Source organism: Tamandua tetradactyla, chromosome 9 (genome assembly GCF_023851605.1).
Source record: "Tamandua tetradactyla isolate mTamTet1 chromosome 9, mTamTet1.pri, whole genome shotgun sequence".
Classification (NCBI taxonomy): Eukaryota; Metazoa; Chordata; class Mammalia; order Pilosa; family Myrmecophagidae; genus Tamandua; species Tamandua tetradactyla.
In genome coordinates, this window is record NC_135335.1 from 31,989,274 (window position 1) to 32,006,370 (window position 17,097).

The following is a 17,097-nucleotide window of genomic DNA, read 5'->3' on the forward strand; positions in this document are numbered from 1 at the left end:
GAGGTTTAGGAAAGAAAGTATCTACATACCATAAAAGTGCAGGGTGAAATAGCAAGTGCTGATATAGAAGCTACAAGAAATTATCCAGAAGATCTAGCTCAGATCTAGCTCAGGTGATTGATGAAGGTGGCTTGCTAAATGATAGATTTTGAGTCTAGATGAAACAGCCTTCTATTGGAAGATGATGCCACCTAGGACTCTCATAGCTAGAGAGGAGAAATCAATGCCTGGCTTCAAAGCTTCAAAAGACAGACTTCCTTGATTGGGGCTAATGCAGCTGATTGGTAATGTTAAGTTGAAGCCAATGCTCATTTATATTTAAAAAATCCTAGGGCCCTTAAGAATTATGCTAAATTGACTCTGCCTATGCTCTCTAAGTGGAACAACAAAGCCCGAATAACTGCACATCAGTTTACAATGTGGTTTATTGAATATTTTAAGCCCACTGTTGAGATCCGCTGCTCAGGAAAAAATATTTATTTCAAAATATGTCTGCTCATTGACAATGCACCTGGTCATCCAAGAGCCCTGATGGAAATGTACAATAAGATGGATGTTGTGTTCATGCCTGCTAAGACAACAGCCATCCTGCAGCCCATGGATCAAGGAGTCATTTTGATTTTGAAGTCTTATTATTGAAGAAATACATTTTGTAAGGCTTTAGCTGCCATAAATAATGATTCCTCTGATGGAACTGGGCAAAGTCAGTTGGAATCACCATTCTAGATGCCATTAAGAACTTTCATGATTCATGGGAGGAGGCCAAAATATCAACATTTACAGGAATTTGAAAGAAGTTGATTCCAGCTCTCATGGATGACTTTGAGGAGTTCAAGACTTCAATGGAGGAAGTAACTGTGGATGTGGTGGAAATAGCAAGGAAGCTAGAATTAGAAGTGGAACCTGAAGATGTGATTGAATTGCTCCAATATCATGATAAAACTTGAATGGATAAGGAGTTGCTTCTTAGAATGAGCAAAGAAAGTGGTTTCTTGAGATGGAATCTTCTCCTAATGGAGCAAAGTTGAAATGACAACAAATGTTTTAGAATATTACATTAACTTAGTTTATAAAGCAGTGGAAGGGTTTCAGAGGATTAACTCCAATTTTGAAAGAGGTTCTATTGTAGGTAAAATGCTATCAAACAGCAGTATATGCTACAGAGAAATCTGTGGTGAAAGGAAGAGTGCATTGATGTGGAAAACTTCATCGTTGTCTTATTTTAAGAAACCTTCAGCCACCACTGGCCTGCTCAGTTAGCAGCCAACATTATGGAGCCAACAGCTCTGATTCCCACTGGATTTGGTGGAGCAGAGATGCAAGTTTAAACAGCTCTCTAGAGACTGCAGCTACTATCTCAAAGGGTTGAGTGTTTAAAACCAACTATGAGAAGAGAAGCTTTAAAGTGCCCATCCAGTCCAACGAAACACTCGTGCGTGACGTGGTAAACAATGTGTCAGAAGACATGGGGATTCTTACATCAATCACGGAGGAGCTGGTCCCCGTTTAGGGATCTGTGAATGGGATCAGTGCCTTGGAACTAGATGTTTTCTCCGTGTACTTTGGTTTTGTGATTGGAAACATGAAGGAGCAGGGCAAGTCCTGAGAGATTTATTCGATTCTCTTAATGAAGCCATCCTGAGATTGGTAGCAGTGATAATGTGGAATCCTCTTTCTGATTGCAGGAAAAGTTGTTGAAATGGAAGACACGGGAGTAAGGGGGGGGATAACTTGCCACATACACAATGACCGTTCTCGTGAGCCTACTCATCCATGCAGTCATTGTCCTACCCCCTCGCTACTTCTTGGTTACCTGTAAAAACCCTTGGGTTTTATTGGAGGGTTGCTGCAAGCACTCATCTGGGAACCTCCTCAAGTTCTGCCACCAAACCTGTCACCTTCAAGTGTCTGGAAGAGAACGATGGTATGGATTAATGGGTCACCAGATTCATGCTCCCAGTGCGGGGCTACCGTGAATGTAGATGGGACTGCCCTCTCTGAAGCTTTGGCTGCCATTTGCATTGCCCAAGTTAGCAACTTTGGCCTGAACTTTGGACAGATGATATTACCATCAGCATCACAGCCAAGGCTGCCAGTATTGGGGCTGCTGGGATTCCTCAGGCAGGTCTGGTCACCATGGCCATTGTGATGATGTGAATGCGAATGAAATGAAGAAACCGTATCAGCTGATTGCCCATGAAAACGAAATGGAGAAACCCACCAACAATGAAACCAAGATAGAAGCTAATGTAAAGAAACGTTTTCTTTTTTTCCAATTTTTAGAGCAGTTTTATTGAGATATATTCACACACCATACAGTCCATCCAAAGTGTATAATCAGTGGCTTTCGGTGTGGTTACAGAGTTATGCATTCATCACCCCTATCAATTTTAGAATACTTTCATTACTCCAAAAAGAAAAACCCTATGCCCCCTTATATGCCCTTATTATTGACACTTAGCATTGGTGTGGTGCCTTTGTTATAAATTATCAAAAAATATTACAATATTACTTTTAACTTTAGTCCATAGTTTGCATTCATTTTTCCTCCATATCTCACCCTGTTATCAACACCTTATAATAATGATGTACATTTATTCTAAGTCATGAAGAGCATTAAGTTTTGGCAAATTTTACTTCTCACTTTAAACAACTTCCATCATAAGATTAAAATGATTGAATCTTCCTGGTAAAACTGATGTTCCAGAACTAGATGCTATGTCCATGTATAAAGACATGCTGCAGACTAGACAAATGCCAGCATATGGTACTAGCCTGTGTATGTTCCTGCAATGTAATTAGGAGATCAACTATAAGGAAATTCAGAACCCTTGAATGCACTTAAAATCACTGTCATGAAGCAGTGGATGGCAAATTTGCATATGAAAGGGCTGTGAATAGTGTGTAGGAAGAATTGTGGAATTACTATAGTATTTATTATTATAACTTGGTGTCATGCTAGTCCCATTTTAGAATGAACTATAAGAACAAATTGAATTAGTGCCATTTTCTTTCCTTGTTAACATCTTTGTCACAAGAGCAAGCTGTCAGAATTTTAGTATCTAGAATAGTCCATGGATTGTTTCAGGTGATAGTTGGCCATTTCTTTACTCTGAACTTTGATTGGTTGCTCTCAGTCCTGTCCTTGCAAACAGGAAGAAATGCTTTCTTGAGTTCCAGGTGTTTGAAAACCATTGTAAATTTACATCCCATTACAACTCAGTTTTCAACAATAAGCCCCTTATTTTGTTTTCCTCCCTACTCTGAGAGTGTTGTATACACACTTCCAAAAGCAAGGGAGAGCTTTTCAGTGGCCAGATGTAGTTTTCATTCAAAAGTTCAAACAATGTCATGTCAGTCTTGCATAATAAGGTACTGTGGTGAAAAATATTCTTTATCGGTTTATATAGCACATAATCCTATAAATGTGATATTTTAATATAAGTAAAAGAATCAAATAGTAGACGAAAACGTGTTTAAATCAGGCTTTGAAGTTAAAAAATCATTCAGAACACAGTTCCGTTTTAGTGTCAATACATAACAACTTGAGAAACCACAAGCAGCTGTTAGTTGAACAGTAGAAGGGTTTCTTCCTATCTCTTCTGACTTGTGTCCTTATTTTCTTAGTAGCATGATAATATACATGCACACCTAGCACAGTGGTGACGAGGGGCATAAAGTAAAATTTCCATATGGCCTTGAGCTGGTCACTTCTCATCTTAAACCTTCAATGTCATACTCTTTAAAATGGGTGAGTTCCTAGATGACCTTATGGTCTCTTCTAGTTTGAACACCCGTGATATTATCAGTTTTTGTCCTGTGTTTCCCTTCAGAACATCCTGTAGCAGGTATTGTTCCTTGGAACTTGGGGCTTTCAGAAACAACATTTTGTTGAGAGTGAACATTTCTAAGCAATGGGAAGCATAGTTGGGTTGTTCTTCTGGGTCCTTTCCAAAATGTCAGTTTCACAAGTCACCAGGCAAAAGGTCTTTGCAGGAGTGGAATGATTCTTAAAAGTCTTTGAAATATCCCCTTCTTTCTACTCTTCCCAAACTGAAGGGACTACTCTGGGAAGGAGGTCTCCTCAACTGACAGTCGATTTTTAGAAAAGATAAGACTAGCAGAGATGCTCATGGACTTACTCGAACACTGTAAAGAGTCAACGAGGAAAGAATGGAGTGTGTTCGCCAATATAAAGAGAGAATTTTAAAGCACCAATGTTATATGACTTCATTAAGGAAGAATAAAAAGGGAATTTTGTTATTTTTTTTTTAAATACCCGAAACGCTTTTTCTCTTTGGTTCAAAATCATTCCCCAAGGAAAGGAAGTCTGCAAAGCATATCAAACCATAAGTTCACTTCTTATATATTTTACAGGAGTGAAATGAATGAGCTCTAATAGGAATCCATGAACTGGATTACTTTAATCAAGAGTTCTTAGAATCAGAGAAACAAGATATTTCTTTGTGTTAGAATCCCACTTACTAAATCATTCAAAGCCTGTAGCTGGATTAGGTTTGTTTTCTTTCATTTTGTTTTGTTTGTGTCCCTGAGAGAAATGGTAGACGATGAGTTGGTATGAAAGTATTGCCCATGAGATTGCAAGAAGAACAGCAGGTGAGGCAGCTCCCAGGTTTAGAAGATATTAATTTTTACCTCCTAAGGAATATCTAGTAAAATGGGAACTGTCTGAATATACCAGCTGTGTTGGACTTCCTGACTGAAAATGGGGAAGAATGGACTTAATGATGCGAAGGAACTGAAAATCTAGACACACATCTTCTGATACACAGAGATATTTTTATAGAGATCACAAGCACTGTGTATCTATAAATAAATTTCACATTAGGCTAGGGTGGAGTAAACATTTAATGTCAAGGCTCTATTTGGGAAATACATTACAAAAATTAATGTACACGGCTGCCATTTTATGATGCCAATAGAACAAAATTAATCAGGTCAAATCAATTGTCACTGTGTGATTTTTTTTTTATATTAACAATTTCTTATGGAAGCTGGGTCCTCTAGGAATGTGTCACTCACCAGCCCATCACAGGCTCTGCGTGTACATGCACCCAATGTGGACTGAGATGTATTAGTTTGTAGATGTGTTTTCAATTAAAAAAAAAGAAATAGTTTTACCTGAAAAAAATAGATTTCAAGGCAAGACCCTACACCAGCAAAAAGATTACAACCCACTAAAAGCTCAGTTGACGGTGCAACTAAGAAAGCAGGATTTAAGGGATAACTTTGATACTGAATCATTATATAGATATTCCTTTTTGCTTTGGTAGACTGGAGTAGGCAGAGGAAAATTTAGAAGTTTCTAAATTGTGATCCAGCTGCCTTGATCTCCAATAATGATTGTATAGTCCTTATCTTCTGCCCCTGTGATTGTATAAGCCTTGTGATTCCAAATGGAATCTGCACTCAGTTTGGGGAAGTTACTAATGTTCTATGGACCCCAGACATTTGTGGTTTTTGTTTTTTTTAATTTTCCACTTTACTTGATCTTAAGAATTGCCATATGTATCTACCAGCGTCCAGTTGGGAGTTGGCTCCCCAGGTGATGGAAGAGCTGGGAAGCCAAGCAGGAGTTAGGGAGGCAACTCCAAGATGAACAGAACCAACTGGAAGCCTCCACTGCCTCCAGGACTCTAGGGACAATGGGAGGGGGTGGTCTTGCCAGAGCCCCAGCACTGGGGCCATTTGTGGGAGCTAAAACCATGGTGGGAGCTTCCTGGCAGTCATTGGAGCTGCAGACAGACAGGCTGTCCTGTGGGGAGCCTGAACCACAAGGAACACCCAGCTGCCATCCCATTCTGAGCAGAGGGAGATAGGGAGAAATACTCTGACTTTTATCTTCCTTCCACCTTTTATCAATCTCCCACCTGCATCTCCCATTGGCCAAACCTAGCTGTATGTCATCTGGCAAAGGAGCCTGGGAAATGTAGTTTCCACAAGGGTGGGGAAAGGATCACAGAACAACAGGCAGATGCTGGCTGCCAGGAAATGACTCAGACCCCTGTATTTAGAAACTGTTCCAATGTGCCCAACACTGTGCCAGACAGACTGCGCCACACCGTTCCACCTAGCCTTGCCCAAGGGCTGCCTTGTGAGCAGATAGTCCCATCTCCATTTTACAGATGAGGAGATTTAGGAATGCAAATTAAAAAAAGCCATCTGTGGGAGGTCCAGAGGGAGTGGGGAAAAAGAGGGAACTGACATAGAATGCACAGAAAGTTTCTGTGAAAACCTTAAAGGGCAGGAAGTATCCCCTGAACATGTACACAGAGGAAGTTTTGTGATTTAGCAAAGCACATTGTTTATTAATTTAACGCAGCAAGGAATTTCCTTTTGTTTGGAGCCTCATTTTCTTCTCCAGTCAAGGTTCACTCCTAGTAGGAAATGTTTGCACTGAATCCTCAATCTCTCTCTCTCTCCCCCCACTTTCCTTCCCTCCCTCCCTCACTTCCTACCTTCCTTCCTCTCCCTCTTCCTTTCTTTCTCTTTCTTTTTCCCCTCTTCTACCTCCCTCCTTCCTCCCCCATCTTTCCTTCCTTTTCTTCCCTTTCCTTCTCCTTTTTTTCTTTTGTCTTTCACTTATCATTTTTTCTCTCTTTTCTCCTTTTTTTCTTTCTGACCTTCCTTCCTCCCTCTTTCTCCATCCCTCCCCTCTCCTCCCATCTTCCCTTCCCCTTCCCCCCTCTCACCTCCCCTCCCCTTCTTACTTTTTTTTTTCTCCTTCTCCTTCTTGCTAGGATGACTTATGCCACAATTTGTTTCATCTTTCAAACACTTTCTATTTTCCATGTCATTTTCAGTCTGCTGCTCAGCGAGGGACCTGCTGACCCACAGGCCATTAAGTATACATGCTGTGAGTCCAGGCAGTAGTCATATGTCCTGCCCATGAGTGTGGTAAACACCTTTGAACGATGCCGATGCCGATGCCGACTTCAGCATTGTCCCGCCTTTGCCAGTTACAAAGCTCTTACACTCCCACCCCAGTCGTTTGGCCTAACACCCAGGCAGACCTTCACAGGTTATCCTATCAGACAGGATAAAGGCATTGGCTACTTCCCCCCATGTCCTGTGTTCAAAGATTCTAATTATAGTTAATTTTCTTAAGTGTGACAATGATAAGATGGTTATATAGGAGAATTGAATTTCTGTGCACTTGACTTTTTTTTCCAGAATAAAAAATTGGGGCTAAAAGAATCTTCTGTTTCTCTCTTTTAAAATTAATCTATTTTATAATATATATCTTTATATATTTACTTTCAATTTTAAATTATTTTTTACTTTCTTTTTTTTTTTTTTTTTTTTTTTTGCATAGACAGGCACCGGAAAAAGAACCCAGATCTCCGGCATGGCAGGCGAGAATTCTGCCTGCTGAGCCACCGTGGCCCGGAATCATAGCTTCTACTTAAGATAAACTGGGTCATCACTCTGAGTTTACATAATTCTATTCAAGAGGGAAAAAAAAGAGTGAGGGCAAGAAAATAAGGCTTTCTACTCAGATTAAGGTTTGGGGACTGTATAACATAGGCTTTTTGCTTGTTTCTTTTGTTTTTAAGACATGAATGAACTTCAGATTTAGACAGAGCTGTCTCATTCTTTGAAGAGCTTCAGGAAGCTCACTTTAATTTTTTAGCCTGGCTGTCATGTTCCTTCACAAACTGTATGCCCAGGACGAGCTAGAAAACTGCCCTCCTAACACCTTTACAGGAGGGCTGTAAAGCTGAAGTGGGACAGTGAGTGTGGTGTCACTTTGCCAGCTGCCCTTTGCTTCAAAACAGTGGCTGTAGTGTGGATGATGCTTGGCTTAAAAGCCATTTCCTTCGCCCATTTCTCCTGTGGTTTCTAATCATGTCTTTCCTGGGCTCCCAACAGACCATCCTTCTGGCCTCTCTGGACATGGATAGTCACCCCCTTCCCCTGGACCACAGCGAGAGTAAAAGGGACTTGGCCATGGTCTCTGCCCTCCGCAGCAGCCCTGCAAGGTGTCTGGGGAGTGAACTTTCACTATCTCTGTCTCAGTCTCCAGGCTGCTGTGACAAATACCACACAATGGGTTGGCTTACACAATGGGAATTTATTGGTTTCTCGTTTTGAGGCTAGGAGCAGTCCCAAACCTAAACATCAGCAAGGCTGGCTTTCTCCCTGAAGGCTTTGGCGTCTGGGAGCTGCCTGCAGGCAATCCTTGAAGTTCCTTGGCTTTCCTTCTTTTGCCGCCATGTCCTCTCTTTTTCTTCTGGGTTCCTGCTGCATTTCTGCTTCCAACTCCTTCCTGTTGCTTTCTCTTTAGAAGGCCTCCAAGCAATCCTGATTAAAGCCCACCCTGCTTCAGTTGGCCACAATTTAACTAAAAATAATATCTTCAAAAGGTTCTGTTTGCAACGGGTTCACGCCCACAGGGACATGGATTAAGTTACAAACATGTCTAAATTGGGATACATAATTCATCTCTCACCTTCTGCATCCCCATCATAGCCACATACAACTAGCCACACACAAACTAGTGTTGAGACTAGCATAGAAGAGCTCAATAATCCTTTAAATGAATTAATGTCTTATATAGACTGTTGGATTGACTTCAATTTGTGCAGGATGCCAGGCCTAGTGGAGAATTCAGATATAATTATGTGGCACCTCTGCCTTGAGCTCACAGTCCAGTGGAGGCACATGAGACGAATATATCAATATTTTTATAATATGAGATAAACTGGTGATTCAGCTAGCTATTGCTGTGTAATAAATCATGCCACTCCTGTGTCTCAAAAAATAACGATTTATTATTTCTCATGATTCTGCAATCCGGGCTGGGTTTACAAGATGGTTTTTCTTCTCTGGTCTCTGGGCAAGCTGAAATCCATGATGTCTTCTTCATATATGTTTCTGGCATCTCAGCTGAAATGACTGGAGCAGCAGGGACTGGATGAGCTCACCTGGTTCTCCATGTGTTCTCTTCATCAGAATAGATAGCTGGACCTCTATAATATGATTCAGAGCTCCAAGAGATGGTCCTCCAAGAGGGCAAGCCCTAGTGTTCAAGAACTCATCATGCCCCTGCTTGCATCATGCTTGGTAATGTCCCTTTTGCTGAAGGAAGACACACGGCCAAGTCCAGAGTGATTGTGGGAAGTGACACACAAGAGCCTGAATACTAGATGATGGTTTTAATTGGAGACCACGCATGAAAATACACGCTCTACCACCTCTGGGATGAGTGCTGCAACACCAAAATAAGCAAGCTGCCATAAGCTTACCCAAGAGGAAGCAATTCATTCAGCTGTAAAGATATCATAAGTCTTTCACCTCTTCATTCATTTGAGAAGAATTCATTGAATATGTACATGCTGGGGACTCAGTATTGGACAAGGCAGATGGGCTCCTTTTCTCATGAGGTGTCAAATAATAAGCACACACTCAATTAATAAGAATTTCAGATAATAAGTTGTATAAAACAAGCAGAAATAGCACAATGGGAAAGGAAGTGACTAGGCATTGTGGGCTGGCTGCTTAGCGAAGATGGTGGGGAGGGGCCTTCTTGGGAAGAGGGGAGCTTAGCTGAGACCCAGGTGAAAGAGAGAGATAGCCATGTAGAGATCTGGTGCAGAGTGTTCCAGGAAGGTGGAATGAGGACAAAGGTTATGTTTTAGTTTCCTAGGCTGCTTAAAGCAAATACCATGAAATGGTTCCACTTGAACAATGAGAATTTATTAGTTTACAGTTTTGAGGCCAAGAAAATATCCAAATCAGGGCATCCTCAAAGCAGTGCTTTCTTCTTTAAGACCACCTACTGGCTTACTTTGACTCCTCTGCCACATGGCAAGACACATAGTGGTATCTCCTGGTCTCTCCCATCTTTTCCAGGTTTTGTTGCTTCCAGATCCTTGCTTACATGGCTTTCTCCCTTTTATCTCTATGTATTCATTTCTTTTGTAAAGGACGCTGGTAATAGGATTAAGAGCCATCCTGAATGAGGTGAGTCATTCCTTAACTGATGTAGGCTCATCAAAAGGTCCTACTTACAATGGGTCCACACCCTTGGGAATGGATTAAGTTTAAAGTCATGTTTTTCTGAGGGATATACAGCTTCAAACCACCACAGGTCAGAAATCTGAACACACTTTAAGTCTTGGCTTGACATGTTTTGGAACAGAAAAGTGGCCAGCGTGGCTGAAGTGTGACAAAAGAGGAAAGAGAGAAGGAGATCAGATCAGAAGGCTTGGCAGGGGCCTCGATGTACCTTGGAACACAGCCTTGAAGTACTTTTTCTCTTTTTAATTGTTTAAATCTTTTCTTGAATTATTAGTCATCTTAAAAACAACAGCTTTTGTTCACTGAGTGCCAGGAACCAGCATTCCTTATCAAAAAGCTTGCCCCCTTACTGCCTTCCTCTGAATTTCTAGAACCATTCTAGGAAGATGGTGATATTTGGGGACTGCCAAAAGGGGAGGGGCTCAAAAGGAGGGTCTAGTACTTGCAGACTAAAATTCCTCTCCTGGAAGTTGGGAGGCAATGCAAGCTCAGACACCTCCTCTTCCTACATACCCACCAACACACATGGTGTCTTGACTAAGATACCCATTTCTAATTATAGCTCACATTTGTTTTCACATATATCATCCAACTTAATCCTCACATCCAGCTAGGGAGGGACAATCCAAGGAAGCAGACATCTGAGCACACACCGTATGCTAAAACCTTTTGCATGCACTGTTGCTGAATCTTCCCACGACCCTGGGAAGAAGGTTTTATTACTATAATCATTTTGCAGTGGAAGTTGTAGGCTGAGACACTACACTGAGAAACGTCAGAACTGCAATCCAACCTGAGTCCATCAATTCTGTGCCACCAGCTCTGTCTGCTCCCTATGGCTTTGGTTGCCTCCCAGCAGGGCCTGCCGTAGGCGGGGAGCTGGCTGCATATTCACCAAGAGCCACTTCTCCATACAAGGGCACGTGGGAGTCAGAGAAACGCTGGCAGGACTAAAAGAAGATGCCTATCTAATTACTTTAACTTGTCTTCCTTTATTAGAACCAGAATGCTGGAGTGTACTAGGAGTTTATATGTGTGTGTGTGTGTGTGTGTGTAATAGTTGATAATATGTTATATATGTGGTATACTATAGATGTAGTATATGATATATATATATGATATATAATATGTCCTATGTTTCTGTATTTCTCACATGCTGTTGTGTCTTTATTATACTCTTTAACAATCAGAGAGATTACTTTTAAATTTACAGGTTCTTTACCTGAAAAGGTGGCAAGAGGTTAAGGAAAAAAAATATTGAGCATTTTATTTGAAAAAGTGACAGACATACTGTTTGAAAACAAGATTATTCTGTGTTTCCTGATGTTTGGAATATTTATATACACATACATATAAATCCATCCATCCATATATATATATATATATATATATATATATATATATATATATATATAATTCTATGGTTATCTTTTTTTAAGTATTTTTATTGCTAAAACAATATACAAACATACAAACATTCCATACATGGTGTGCAATCAGTGGCTCACAATATCATCACATAGTTATGTACTTGTCAACATGATCATTTTTAGAACATTTGCATCACTCCAGAAAAAGAAATAAAAAAAGAAAAAAGGAAAACTCATACATACCATACTCTTTACCCCTCTCTCTGATTGACCATGAGTATTTCACATCTATCCAATTTATCTGTGGTTATCTTGAGAATAGTATTTTTGTAACCACAATGTTTGGGTGTGTTAAAAGTGTTAATTATACTACCCAAGGTGATTTACAGATTCAATGCAATCTCAATCAAAATTCCAACAGCCTTTTCCCAGAAATGGAAAAGCAAATCACCAAATTCATATGGAAGGTTAAGGACCCTGAATTGCCAAAACTATCTTGAAACAGAAGGACAAAGTTGGAGGACTCATGCACCCCAATTTCAAAACGTATTACAAGGCCATGTTAATCAAAACAGTGTGTTACTGTGTTGGTCAGAAGGAGAGACACCTAAAAAGATGTCAGTGCACTCTAATACAGGTGTGCTCCAACAGAAGCATGGCTCACACAGCACTGGATGGAATATTTTACTCACATAGAGAAGAGACACAGCAACATTGGCTTCACGAGTGGGCCTCAGTCCCCTAGCAGCAACTTTTGCTTGTGTTTGTGCCCTAGTGAAGGGACCCCACTCCTTCCCTGCCAGGGACTGACTTACCATGGGGTATAGATGTCAGAAACGTGCCACCAGAGTCAGACCATCTCCAATGAATATTTACATATGCTCAGGGCAATAGGGAAATTTGTGTACCAGTGGTCCTTCTATCCACTAGGGGGTCTTATTTTATCCCCCCAAGCTGACATACTTAGTCCCGAGCACAGGATATATTTGTGTGTCCTTCCCAGGGAAGGCCAACAGGCGACATACTGGCTCCAGGTCAAACATATAGACCAATGGCATAGAATTGATTTTTGAAAAGGGTGTCAGTTCAGTCAAAGGGGAAAAAACAGTCCCTTCAATAAATGGTGCTGGGAAAACTGGATATCTACATGCAAAAGAATGAAGGTGGATCCCTACCTCACACCATATACAAAAATTAACTCAAAATTTACCAATGACTTAAGTAACAGCTAAAATGATAAATTCTTAGGAGAAAACATAAGATGTCTTCAGGATCTTGTACAGGACAATGGGACTTTGTGTTAGTTTGCAGGCTGCCATTATGTGATATACCTGAAATGGAATGGCTTTTATAAAGGAGGATTTATTAAGTTGCAAATTTACAGTTCTAAGGCCATGAAAAATGTCCAAATTAAGGCAAGTTTATGTAAATGTCTAAATTAAGGCATCTAGGGAAAGATACCTTGGTTTAAGAAAGCCAGTGACATTCAGAGGTTCTCTCTCAGTTGAAAAGGCACATGGCAATGTCTCCTAGTTTTCTCTCCAGGAATCTTCAACAGCTTCCCTAGGGCTTTGTCCATCCCATTGACTCTGTCGATTCTGGTGGCTCTAAAGCTTTTCCCAAAATGGTTCCCTCTTAAAGGGTTCCAGTAAGCAACCCCACCTTGAGTGGGTGGAGACTCATCTCCATGGAAACCATCTAATCAAAAATTACCACCTACAGTTGGGTGGATCATATCTCCATGGAAACAATCAAAAAGCTCCCATCTGGCAATATTGGATGAGGATTAAAGAAATTGGCTTTTCTGGGGTACATAACAAATTAAACTGGTACAAACTTCATCAAAATTTAAAAATTTTGCACATCAAAGAACATAGTCAAGAAAATGAAAACATAACCTGCAGAATTGGAAAAAATATTTGGAAACCACATATGTGATAAGGCTCTAATATATGTATAAAGAAATCCTACAACTCATCAACAAAAAAATGAACAACCAATTAAAAAATGGGCAAAGGACTGGAAAAAACGTTTCTGTAAAGAAGATATACAAATGACCAACAAGCACATGAAAGGATGCTCAACATCATTAGCCATTAGGGAAATGCAAATCAGATCTATCATGAGATGCCACCACAGTGGCTATTACAGTCGCAAGTTCTGGTGAGATGCAGAGTAATAAGAACCTCAATATATTGCTGGTAGGAATGTAAAATGGTGCAGCTGCTGTGGAAAATGTTCTGGTGGTTCCTCAAAAAGTTTAACATAGAACTACCAAATGACCTAGGTATGTACCAGAAAGAATTGAGAGCAGGGATTCAAACAGATATTTATTGATGATAGCATTATTAACAATTGCCAAAAAGTGAAGGTAACCCAAATATCCATCATCGACAGATGAATGGATAAACAAAATATATGTATTAGGGTTTTCCAAGGAAACAGAACCGACAGGCTATATACGTATTTTGAGGTTCATTATAGAAATTGGCTTACATGACTGTGGGGATTGGCATGTCCAAATCCCATAGGGCAGGCCACGATTTGGGAATTTCAATGAAGGTTTCAGTGAATTCCCCAGAAGAAGCTGACTGGCTGAAGTAGAGATAGAAATTCTTCCTTCTGCATGCCGAAGTCATCAGTCCTCCATTGAAGACCTTGAACTGATTGGATAAGACTTCTCTCATTGCTAAGGCAATCTCCTTTGTTGATTGTTGTGATAGCATCAGCCATAGATGCAGTCACCTGACTGATGATTTAAATCCATGAACTGTCCTTCCAATAACAATCAGGCCAATACTTTCTTGACCAAACAACTGGACACCGTTAATAATGAGTAGACAAATGAACTTAATCATCACAATGTGGTATATACATGCAATGGAATGTTATTCAGCGTTGAAAAGAATGAGATTCTATGGGAAATTTTATGTTGTATATGTCTTACCACAATAAAATATTTTAAATGAAATTCTGGTACATGCAACATGATGGAACTTGAAGACATCATGTTGCATGGACAAATATTGTAGGATTCCACTTATGTGATATGAAAGAGTTAGAATATGCAAATTCATAGAGACAGAAAATAGAGTACAGGTTACTGGGGTGTTGGGGAGTTAGTGTATAATGGGTATAGACTTTGGGTTTGTGGTGAAGGGAAAGTTTTAGTAATGCAACACTGTGAGTGTGATTAATCCCACTGAATGGTATACTGGGGAATGGCTGAGATGGGAAAATGTGTATTGTATGTATTTTCCCACAGTTTGAAAAGGAGAAAGCATGCACATGTAGTTCGGTGGTAGAATTCTTGCCTGCCATGTGGGAGAACCAGATTCGATTCCTGGCCTATGCACCCCCCCCAAAAAACAAAAAACATTATGAACAAAATTCCCTATGATACACATGTCACATATCTGCCTCTGTGTGAATGTATAGATATACATATATGTAGGGAGACACACACACACACACAAAGAGCAACTAAAGAGACAATGACAACTAAATGCAATATGTGATCCTGGACTGGATCTAATAATGGAGGAGAAAATGCCCAAATGGATGTTATTGAGATTTATGAAAAATTTGGAATATAGACTGTAAGCTTTCTATCACTGTTCAAGTTCTTGAACTTGATAACTATACTTAAGATAGTTACATAACTGAATATGCTTGTTCTTAGAAAATGTTCATGGAAATGTTGTGTTCAAGGCACATGAGCTAAATATCCTACTCTCAAATGTTTGGATGGATGGACGGATGGGTGGGTGGGTTGGAGGATGGGTGGATGGATGGATGGATGATGGATGCTTGGATGGACAGATAGATAGATAAATGGATGAATGGTTAGATAGAATGATATGGCAAATGTGGCCACATGTTAAAAGTTGATGATCTGGGTATCTGGCTGGGGAGTGTATTGGAGTTTTCAGTATGGGTTTTGTATTATTTTTGCAACTGTCCTGCAAGTTTGAAAATATTTAAAAATAAAAATAAAATATAGCAAAGTGCTAGTTATTTAAAACAAGCAATTAAATGATACCACAATTTTGTAACCCCGATTTGATATTTCTTTCTGATTAATAGACCAAATAAGCACTGACCCAGGCCTCTCTCAATCCCTGAGAGGCCCTCCTCCAGCTGATTGGAATCATATGGAGTCTAGAATTAACCTTGCACTCTAAAATTGCTGGTTAAAGGGACCTGTTTGGACCATGTTCAATTTTCAGTCCACATTCAGGCCTGGCAAAAACGTACTTGCACAGAGAGGACGCTCCGCTGGGTTGTCAGGGATGACCGAGCAGTCCTGCCTGGCTTCTCCCCACGTCCCCGACTGCTTCACAGCCCCTGCAACTTGTGCCCAGAACCCAGCGGCTATCATCCTGTCCCAGGGACTCCACCGGCCCCGTGGCTGGGGCTGTGACCGAGCAGCTATTCTGTGTCCTAAATAGCTCTCTCTGTGGCCAGGCCTGATTACGAGTCTTTCTTGATATAGTCTCTGATTTGCTATCTAAAGTTCAGCGGCTCCAGATAATGTGTTTCAGGGACTACCATATCAGCTTTTCTTTAAACGGGAAGTTTTACCATTTGAAGAAGATAGAGCTTTTAGGAACTGGGAAACACGAATCAAAAAGTTTGTTTCCCACTTTCGATATGTTTTTGTAACCTAACTGTAAAATAAATAAAAAACAGAAAATCTTCAACAATCTCAGCATTCTTCCCTGCTGGTCCTTACCCACAGAGAGGTACATTTTGATAAGGCAATAATTTGAGCATGATAAAAGTTTGTGGTCTGTCTCTTCTCCTAAAATCCATAGCTCTTTAAGGCAGAGGAGTTACTTTTTATTGTAAAGATGATGGACTATTTACATAAAGTTTGGGAAATTGAAAAAATGTATTCAAAAGTCTGCTATCCTTACTAAACACTGTTAACTTTTGCATTTTTCTCACTATGCTGGTTTGAAAGGATGTATGTTTCTAGAAAAGCCATGTTTTAATCTAAATCCCATTTCGTAATGGCAGAATAATCCCTATTCAATGCTGTATGTTTGAATCTGTAATTAGATCATCTCCCTGGAGATGTAACCCAATCAAGAGTGGTTGTTAAACTGATTAGGTGACGACATGTCTCCACCAATTTGGATGGATCTTGATAAGTTACTGGAGTCCTATAAAAGAGGAAACATTTTGGAGAATGAAAGAGATTCAGAGAGAGCAGAGAATGCTGCAGCACCACCAAGGAGAGAGTCTACAAGCCAGCAACCTTTGGAGATGAAGAAGGAAAATGCCTCCCGGGGAGCTTCATGAAACCGGAAACCAGGAAAAGAAGCTAGCAGATGACACCGTGTTTGTCATGTGCCCTTCCAGATGAGAGAGGAACCCTGACTGTATTCACCATGTGCTTTTCACTTGAGAGAGAAACCCTGAACTTCATCGGCCTTCTTGAACCAAGGTATCTTTCCCTGGATGCCTTTGACTGAACATTTCTATAGACCTGTTTTAACTGGGACATTTTCTCGGCCTTAGAACTGTAAACTAGCAACTGATTAAATTCCCCTTTTAAAAAGCCATTCTGTTTCTGGTATATTGCATTCCAGTAGCTAGCAAACTAGCACACTCACCTACACTTTGTCCTCTGCATCCATGTGTTATATATTTTCATAATAGAACTGTTATTAAGATT

General features: G+C 40.3%; 1 pseudogene; it reads left to right on the forward strand.

Moving 5' to 3' along the window:
* Window positions 1-271: 271 nt before the first annotated feature.
* LOC143645655 (excitatory amino acid transporter 1-like) lies at window positions 272-3,845 on the forward strand (annotated as a pseudogene).
* The last annotated feature ends 13,252 nt before the right edge of the window (window positions 3,846-17,097 follow it).